Raw genomic sequence first — 8,362 nt, 5'->3', positions numbered from 1 at the left:
GATTCCTGAGATCTAACAAGTACTTGAAATTGACATGATTATATCTCTTGTGCCATTTTGTAGATAGTGGCATCTGTTGTGGTTGAGCTGATATGGCATGCTTATCTGGTACTGTAGCTAGCATTCTATACAAGCGTCCTTCCTTGATAACTTTTGCTACTAGCTGACATCTTCTAGATTTATCTCTGATAGTGCATTCATCTCCGTCGAAGATGCCTCGGTAGTTGTGTTCCGTCATTTGACCTACTGACAAGAGGTTCTTACTGAGCTTCGGAACATAGAGTACATCTTTCACCAATCCTTTCGTACCAGTAAATTGTTCATAGGGATAACACTTGTCACAAGAGGCGGCTTTCTTAGAACAAGCTCCCCCTCACAGGCAAGCTTTCCCCCCTCTACATGAGTTGGACCATGGTGAGTTGGAATGTGCATGGGCTCCTTGACCATGCTCGTAGTCAGCCACAGTACCTGATACTTTGCTAGGAGCTACAGAGGGCAGTGGTTGGTTGTGTAGCAGTGGACTTTCCTATGATTCAAGAGCATATTTTCTTGGCATTGGGAACATCGGACGCCGTCACCACCTCCTGTTAAGCAAATGCCGAGAGGTTTGAGGCCTCAGCACTAGGTAGGAGTGGAGGACTTTGCATCTCGGTGTCGTAGGCAATTACCTAGGAGGTTTTTGATCAAGGAGAGCTCATCCCAAGGCAAGTGGTTTGGATGGGAATCTGGACAGGTCCTGAACGTATATGCACCCGCCTATCATCTATACCGCCCTGCTTTCTAGAGGCGACTTACTGAGTGCCTCCATAATGTGGACTCATGGATTGTTGGGGGTGACTTGAATAGCTCTCCCTCCTAAACTTTGATGAGTTGTTCCCTCTACAACTCTATGGAGTAGCTATAGTTTCATGGATTGTCTAGCTTGTAGTTTTTCATAAATTTCTTTCTTTAATTGGGTCTAATCAGTATGTGTGTTGTTGAAACCCCTACAACAACCTATTAGATTCTTTTGCAGGAAACTAGCCACTTGTAAGTTTCTTTCCAAGCTTTCCAGAAGCTTCTTCTTTTCTTGAATCTTCTTCACCATAGCCTGAGTTTCTCGTGATTTCTCATTCTTGTGTGTGGCTTAATTTCGCAACTCAAAATACCAAAGCACTCCTCTCTAATGTTATGCAAACCTAAACTTGGTCGACTTAATAGCTGAAATCCTCTTTTGGATTAAAATCAGTGTTTAGGTATACTACTGTATCAATTTGCTGCATTTCCTTGCTTGCAAGAAACATATTCCCATGTTCATTTGCAAAATAACTATGACTAGAATGTCCACCACGTTGATTTTTGAAATCCTCTTTTGGATTGAAATCAATGTCTAGATACACTGTCTAGATACACTGTATCAGTTTACTACATTTCCTCACTTGCAAGAAACATATTCCCATGTTCATTTGCAAAATGATTGTGACTAGAATGTCCACCACGATGATTTCCTCTACCATGGAAATTCCCTCGATTACTGCTGGATTGATCGCCTTGGTCGTATTGCTTCTTGCAGCGGCAATCTCTTTCATAGTGTCCAAACTTATGACAGTAGTTGCACTGGATGTTTGACACGTTGGTGGATGCATTCCCTCATCCTTGGCATCTTTCTCGATTGGAATGATTTTCTCTTTGCTGATTCTGATGTTACTGAGGATGATGCTGATGCTGATTTTGCTCATTTTGTTGCTGATGATGGCCACTTTTCTGGAATGATCTACCTCTGCCTCTACCTCTGCTTCTATCTGAAGCTGTGAGTGCCTGATATTAGAATGACCTTTTCGAGCATGAATAGCCTGCATCCTAAGTTCTTTACCAAGTAGGCCTGGCTGAAGCTCTTTCAATGTTGGAATTTGCCGTTGAATGGCAATACTCTGGACTAGATTCTCGTATCTCTCTCCTAGTCCATTCAGGATTACTTGAACTATTTCTACTGGATTCATAGTCTCTCTTGCTGCGAGTTGATTATTGTAGTCTTTGATCCGGAGTACATAAGCATGACCGGCTTCGCTGCTGTTGTGGAAACTCTGGTTGATTTGGTTTCTCAGTGTGAGAATCTTGGAAGTGTTCTTGGACTCGTAGAGAGCTGTAAACATATCCCATGCTTATTTCGATGTCTTGACTGTGTTGAGTTATCCTAGCATGACACCTTGCACATTCTGCTTCTTACACATTCTGCTTGATCAGATGATAGGCGTACTTGTCTTTCTTATCCCATTCTGATCAGCTCGGGCAATGGTAGGAGCTGCTACAGGTGCGAAAACTGTTTGTGTAACTGTAGATCCCGCTGCTGGTGTTGTGACAACAGGTGGAGTAGAGCTACTGGTTGTTGGTTTGTCCAATGGTCTAGGTATAGATCCATCAACATACTTCCATTTGTCCTAAAGTACTAGAATGGTCTCCATTCAGTGTTTCCATGTGCCATAATTGGAGTTGTCTAGCTTAATAGATGCCTTCAGATTGAGGTTGTTAGTCATAGACATGGTGTAAGAAATGTACTCAAAGTCTCGTGAAAATCTATGTATGAATCAACTGCAAAATACTGACTCTGAACTGTTAGTGAAGATAGAACTACAATACATAAAATTTGATTTGTGTTACAAGGCTTATGGCAAATGATGTCGGGAATAGCCAAGAGGCTTTACAAGGCTGAAATAATGTGCACAATGCCGTGAAATAGTCGAATAGGCTTTACAATGATGGCATGTGTGTGTGAAATCAAATCATGTGCCAGCTGCCCACTGATCAATCGGCAATGCCTCTAAATAACTCTGAAGTCAGCTCACTGAACTGATGAATGTCAGGTTTCAGGTAATGTGATGATGTGAAACCGTATGTGAGCGTATGGACTAACTTTGAGTAAGTACTAGTCAGGAATTTCGGGCATGGCTTAGATTGGCAACTTGGGAAGATTCAAAGCATCCCCTCTGTGGCGATCTAGTCTATTCTGATCTAGATCTATACCAACCGTCGATCGATGAAAGAATAGCAAATAATTCCTTTTCTTTTGTTCTTTTTAAGTGTTGGGTCAGATGCGTCGATGTAGAGGCTAATGTGAGTGTAAGAAGTGGTTTTGTCCGAGGAGACTCAACCGAGGAGACTCAAATGTGACTATAACTTGCGTCAAAATGTACGCATGATGTGATGAGCGTGTAGAGCACAAAAAATCAAGCGACTTTTCTTTTTGGAGCGCCCTCAAATTCTTCCTGGATCAAGAGATACAACTTGATCTAGGTGGAGGGGCAAAAGGAGTACAAATGTGCTCAATGATTATGTATCACTGTGGGTCACATGTAGTGATGACATGGCACTGTGCCTAGCAAGAGGTGTTCCTGTGAAGCCCTGTGCTGAGGTGGTAAAAATGGTCACATGAAGTGCCTGGGGAACACTGTGTGCCTGGCAGGAGTCAATGCTGACTGGACAGCTGAGGCGGCACTGCTGAGGTGGCACAAATGATGATGTCAGTGGATGATGTGCCTGTGCTGACGTGGTAGCTGAGCTGGCAATAATGATGTGTCACTGATGACATGGATGATGAGTTGGCAAGTTGACGTGGCTAGATGACGTGGCCTGTTGATGTGGACTACCATCGTGACAGATGACATGGTAGTGTTGACTTTGATTGATGATGTGGCAGTCGATGATGATGTGGCTCTTGCTGACTAGACTACTAACGTGGCAATCGGTGGTGGCGTGGCCTGTGAATAAGCTGATGCGGTAATCGTGCCACATGTCAAAGATTGAGAGCCTTATCTACCACGTGGCAAATAAGATGATGTGGCAGTCAAAGCCTACGTCTCAGATAGAACTGCAGATGCCACGTGTCAGTTTTGTGGCTTGTGTCACTAAGTGGGTGATCGGAATCTATAAAGATTTCGATGGAATCAAAGAGATTCCGTCTGCTGTGGATTTTCGTTGGTGTTGTAAAGAAGGTCGTTTGAAGGGCTGGAGAGCGTCGCTGAGCAAGGCGTTGGAGGCTGTGGGCTGTTGTGATTTGCAGCAGGGGCTATGGTCCGTCGTTGAGGAGCGTGAGCAGCAGAGGGGTGTTTTGGAGCTCGTTGGCATTAGAGGGCTTCATCGGTTGGCATAGCAAGCGCTTCCCCTCCTTGTCCGTCTCTGATGAGTCCCCTTTCCAAGTCGTTGCCAGCCTTACGTAGATGAAGTCATTCAAGTAGAGGCTGGAGATGCTGGACGTGCTGGAGCGGAGAGACTCTGTGGAAGCGTTGGGGCAATTGTACGTGGCCCTCGAGTTGCGTTGGAGCTATAGAGAAGCGTTGCTAGGAGCGGGCATTGGAGAGCAGCCCTTCTTGTTGGAGGCGATGGTTGTCTTGAGTTGCTGGAGACGCGCTCGTGCATGCGAGTTGTCGAGCCGCTCAGAGCGTGAGGCTGGAGATCAAGGAGATCCAATTGTGGAGAGGTGGCTAGCTACTTGCGACTGTGTCGTTTGCTGTCCTTGTTGAGCTTCGCTGTAACGTTGTTAAAGCTGCCTTACTAGAGGTAGATATGCACCTTAGTTGAAAAAGAGCTGTTTGGAGAGGTGCCCTTGCTTGTAGCGAGTTGTTTGGAGAGGTGCCCTTACTTGTAGCTGCAGTTCGGAAGGCTGAGCTGTAGAAGCTTAGTTTATTCCCTCTCTCTCTCTTTCAAAGCAGTATAGGATAGTAGAGATCTGTCCTTAGATCTCTCTCAGAGAGATTCCTCTCGTTGAAAACAAGAGCTACGAGACTTCCTATGTCTATCTTTCTCACTCAAAGATGGAAAGAAATCTCTCACACTAAACCTTCAAGAAAACTTTCTCACTCAAAGAAGATCTCTCACAAAATCAGAAGAAAGTAATGAAGAACTCTCTCAAGTGTAGATGGAAATCTTTTTCCAACGGATGGAATTTTCTCTTAACGGAAGAGCATGCACACTCAATCACTTTCACAAGCATGGCGCCTCAGTCGAAGGCGAAAGCATGATCTGATACCGTGACAAAATATGAAGAGGGGAGAGGAGAAGAGTGGAGATGAGGAGAGGGCACAGCTAGAGAGCACACTACAAATGACTAACTGTACACTAGATTTAGTTTAAAAAATAGAATATATATAAACCCATTTAGGGTTAGGGTTAGGGGATCGAACCCTTTCCTTTATAGCACTCCATTGGATTAGTGCTATGCACATATGATCACGTGATGGTGCTATGCACACATGATCACATGATGTTGAGCATGAACTCTCAGCATCCATGCTACTCTAACATTTGGTATCAGAGCTATATGATCCTCCTTAGAAACCCACGTGTGCCCCATGTCATCACCTCCTTCATCTTCTCCTTCAACTTATTCTCCTCTTCTTGCCTGACCTTGGAGGGCTTCATCCATGAGATTAGCTTCACCATCGCTCCTATCCTCTTAGTTGGAGCTTCCTTACTTCAGGGCGCTTCTTGTCAACGGTGGATCTACAAAACGCGTTGCTCTATAGCTCAGCATTGTCCCTGCAAAAGTCACCATCTTTCATATTTCCCTCTTCTAGGTCGATTTTGCAAGTGATCGATCTCCCAATCCACTCAACGTTTTGACAAACCTCTTCAGCCCATGATCTTCAGTCAAGGGCGATTCATTTGACCAGTGAGATGAAGAGGAGAGGCCGCCATTTTGCCATGGTTGCTCCTGCAAGCTGAAGGAGAACTCGTGCTTGTTTTGCTGACTACCTTAACCATTGTCAGAATGCTTTCATGAGAGGCTGGGCGACATCAGTAAGAGCTATGCCTTTGCTTCCTAGTGTTGATAGTCCTTGGTTTAGGGTTCCAAATGATGCTTTCAGAGTTCGTTTTGCTACTGTGTGTATGGTGAAAGCTGAGATGCAAGTTTCTTCTCATACTCTTGGTTGTCATTTAAAAGTGATAGTCAAAGTTTGACTGTGTGTTGACTGAAACTCAGCCAAACTAAACTTTGACTATCAGTATTGAAAAGTTCAAGGTGAGGAGGGTTCCACCTAAGAGATTATGGAGATAAAATGGTTAGATGGTTTGATACATCATTTGCTTATCATTGCAATAATGATAGCTTCAAAAGGATATGCTTGGAACAAAGGCTTCAACTACAACTATTATGTTTTTGGTTGGCTATATTATGCCATACATTCATGAGCTTTTATGTACAAGAGTAGATACTACCCTTATTTTACTAACAAGTGGTAAGACCCTCTTCATATTTGATTTATGTGAAGGCATATGGGATGCATGTGATCATGTACTTGAAGTCAACTTTCTTGAAGCTACTCATTTGGTAGCATACCTCATTAAGGGAGAAGGTATCAAAGGGCAAAGGAGTTACAAGAAGGCCTACACCAAGAACCTCTCCAATGACAATGTACCTCATACTATGGTAGCTTGGAAGAGAAGGAGGAAAAGTACAAGATATGCCATCAAAGGGGGGTATTTCCCCACATCTTCAATTTAGAATTTTTGTGTGTGTGGTCAATAAGGGTTCTCTGCCTTGGGATGTCCCCCTCAAATGATTGTTAGTCTTATGTTTTACCTTGCTAGACCTAAGGGTATTCCCATGCATAGTCATTGTCTATCTCCTAGTTGTAAACCAAGAGTCCTAGGAGCGAGTCACAGGTTGGGGCCATGTGTGTTTCCACATGATGGTGGGAAAGCCATGGAGCATCCCATGTACTACTGCTGAGGGATGAGGTCATCAATTTATGGGGGGGAATGAAGGACAAATTGATGTAATGGGATCATACCAAGGGTCATAAGGTCTATGGTTATGAGTATGTGAACACATGGTGTGTGTAGGTGTGCCTAAGTTAGGTGTTACTGATGATGTGTCAGTTAGTAGGTGTGATTGAGTGAATATAGGAGTGTGGTGTGTGATTGAGAGATAATTATGGATCTAGAGATGCTCTGTTTAGCTCACATATGATGTCATTCTTGGATGTAACTTGTGCCTATATATTGGGCATATCACTCATGAATAAACTCTCTCTCTTTTCATCATCTTGTCTTCTCCATCTTGTCTCCATGCTACTCCAATACTCCAAACCCTGCAACCCTTTCTAAACCTGGAACTCCTATCTAGCCTTTCCAACCCTACAAACCCCTTTTAAACCCTTGAACTCCTGTGGAGGTGAGAGCCTCCATCCATCATTGTGATCAAGCTCTCTTTCTCACCCACGCGTGCGTGAGAGTTGCTTTTCGTGCTTCATCCTACACCTCTCTCCGGATAACAACCCGAGGACCTATGCTACAATTATGAACACCTATGCTACAATGAGCAATGGCATGTAAGTGACGAACACTCTCAGAACCTAGACTTGGGAGAGACAGTGGCAACAATGAGCTTTGTAGGGCCATAGTCCCATATTCATTGTGTTGATCCTAAAGATCCACTTTGTGGGAATGGCATTCCCACCCTAAGAAAGTAAAGTAACAGTCAATGTATGATTATTGTCAATAGATTGCATCTTAATTTTATTGGCATCACTCCACTGTCTGGCATGCAAATACCATTGGATGGCTATGAGGATGCAGGGTTCAAAATCATCAACAATGAGGCCAAAGTCAGGTTGCGTATGGGAAAGGAGATACTTTATTTGAGTGAGATTCTGTGTTCTCATTTGGGGCAAACTAATGGTTCAGGTTCTATGTCATCCAACTCAATTGAAAACTTTGCTAGAGGGGGGGACCAAATGGAGAGAGGAGAGTGAGAACTTACAATCAAAGGGACAGTGATGAAACAATGAAGGGTAAAGTATGGCTATTACTTGGAAGTACAATGGTCTTTGAAAGGATAAGAGGAATGTGTTCCTATCCCAACAACAATAGGAGATGGTCATATTGGGCAAAGGATCGAGAGTAGAGGCTTCAATGATATCATCTTCTTCTAAAAATTAAAAATCTCTACTATGGATCATCTTCTGCATGGTGGACAATAAAGGTGGTACCACTTAATCCTAGTAGCCAGCCTATCAGAAGACACATTCTAGTCCTAGATTCAAGCTTGAATCTAGCCTTCTATGGCACATGAACAAGAAATTTGCATCACAAAAACTTGGAACATGGAAACAATAGGCTTGTTTCTAGACCAAAGCTCCTCTAGAGTTTAACCCTTGCACACATGCATCAGTAAGTGATTGACGATTTTGACTGCCACCATCACGACCTATCCCCAAAAAACAATGGGTGAAGTTTGCCTTCAAAAAGCATGCCAAGAGTCATTTTGGCCATAGTGTGAATCATTTGCTCGACAGGGCAATCGTCTTGGGGAGTACATGCATGTGTCAATTGCCAAATAATTTCTTCTTGGCAAAATATGCAAAAGCTTTATAACAATATCCTC

Source organism: Dipteris shenzhenensis, chromosome 31 (genome assembly GCF_047967505.1).
Source record: "Dipteris shenzhenensis isolate YYH24624 ecotype China chromosome 31, Dip_SZ_1.0, whole genome shotgun sequence".
In the NCBI taxonomy this organism is placed as follows: domain Eukaryota; kingdom Viridiplantae; phylum Streptophyta; class Polypodiopsida; order Gleicheniales; family Dipteridaceae; genus Dipteris; species Dipteris shenzhenensis.
The sequence above is the reverse complement of the archived record's forward strand: the minus strand, read 5'-3'. Positions refer to the sequence as shown.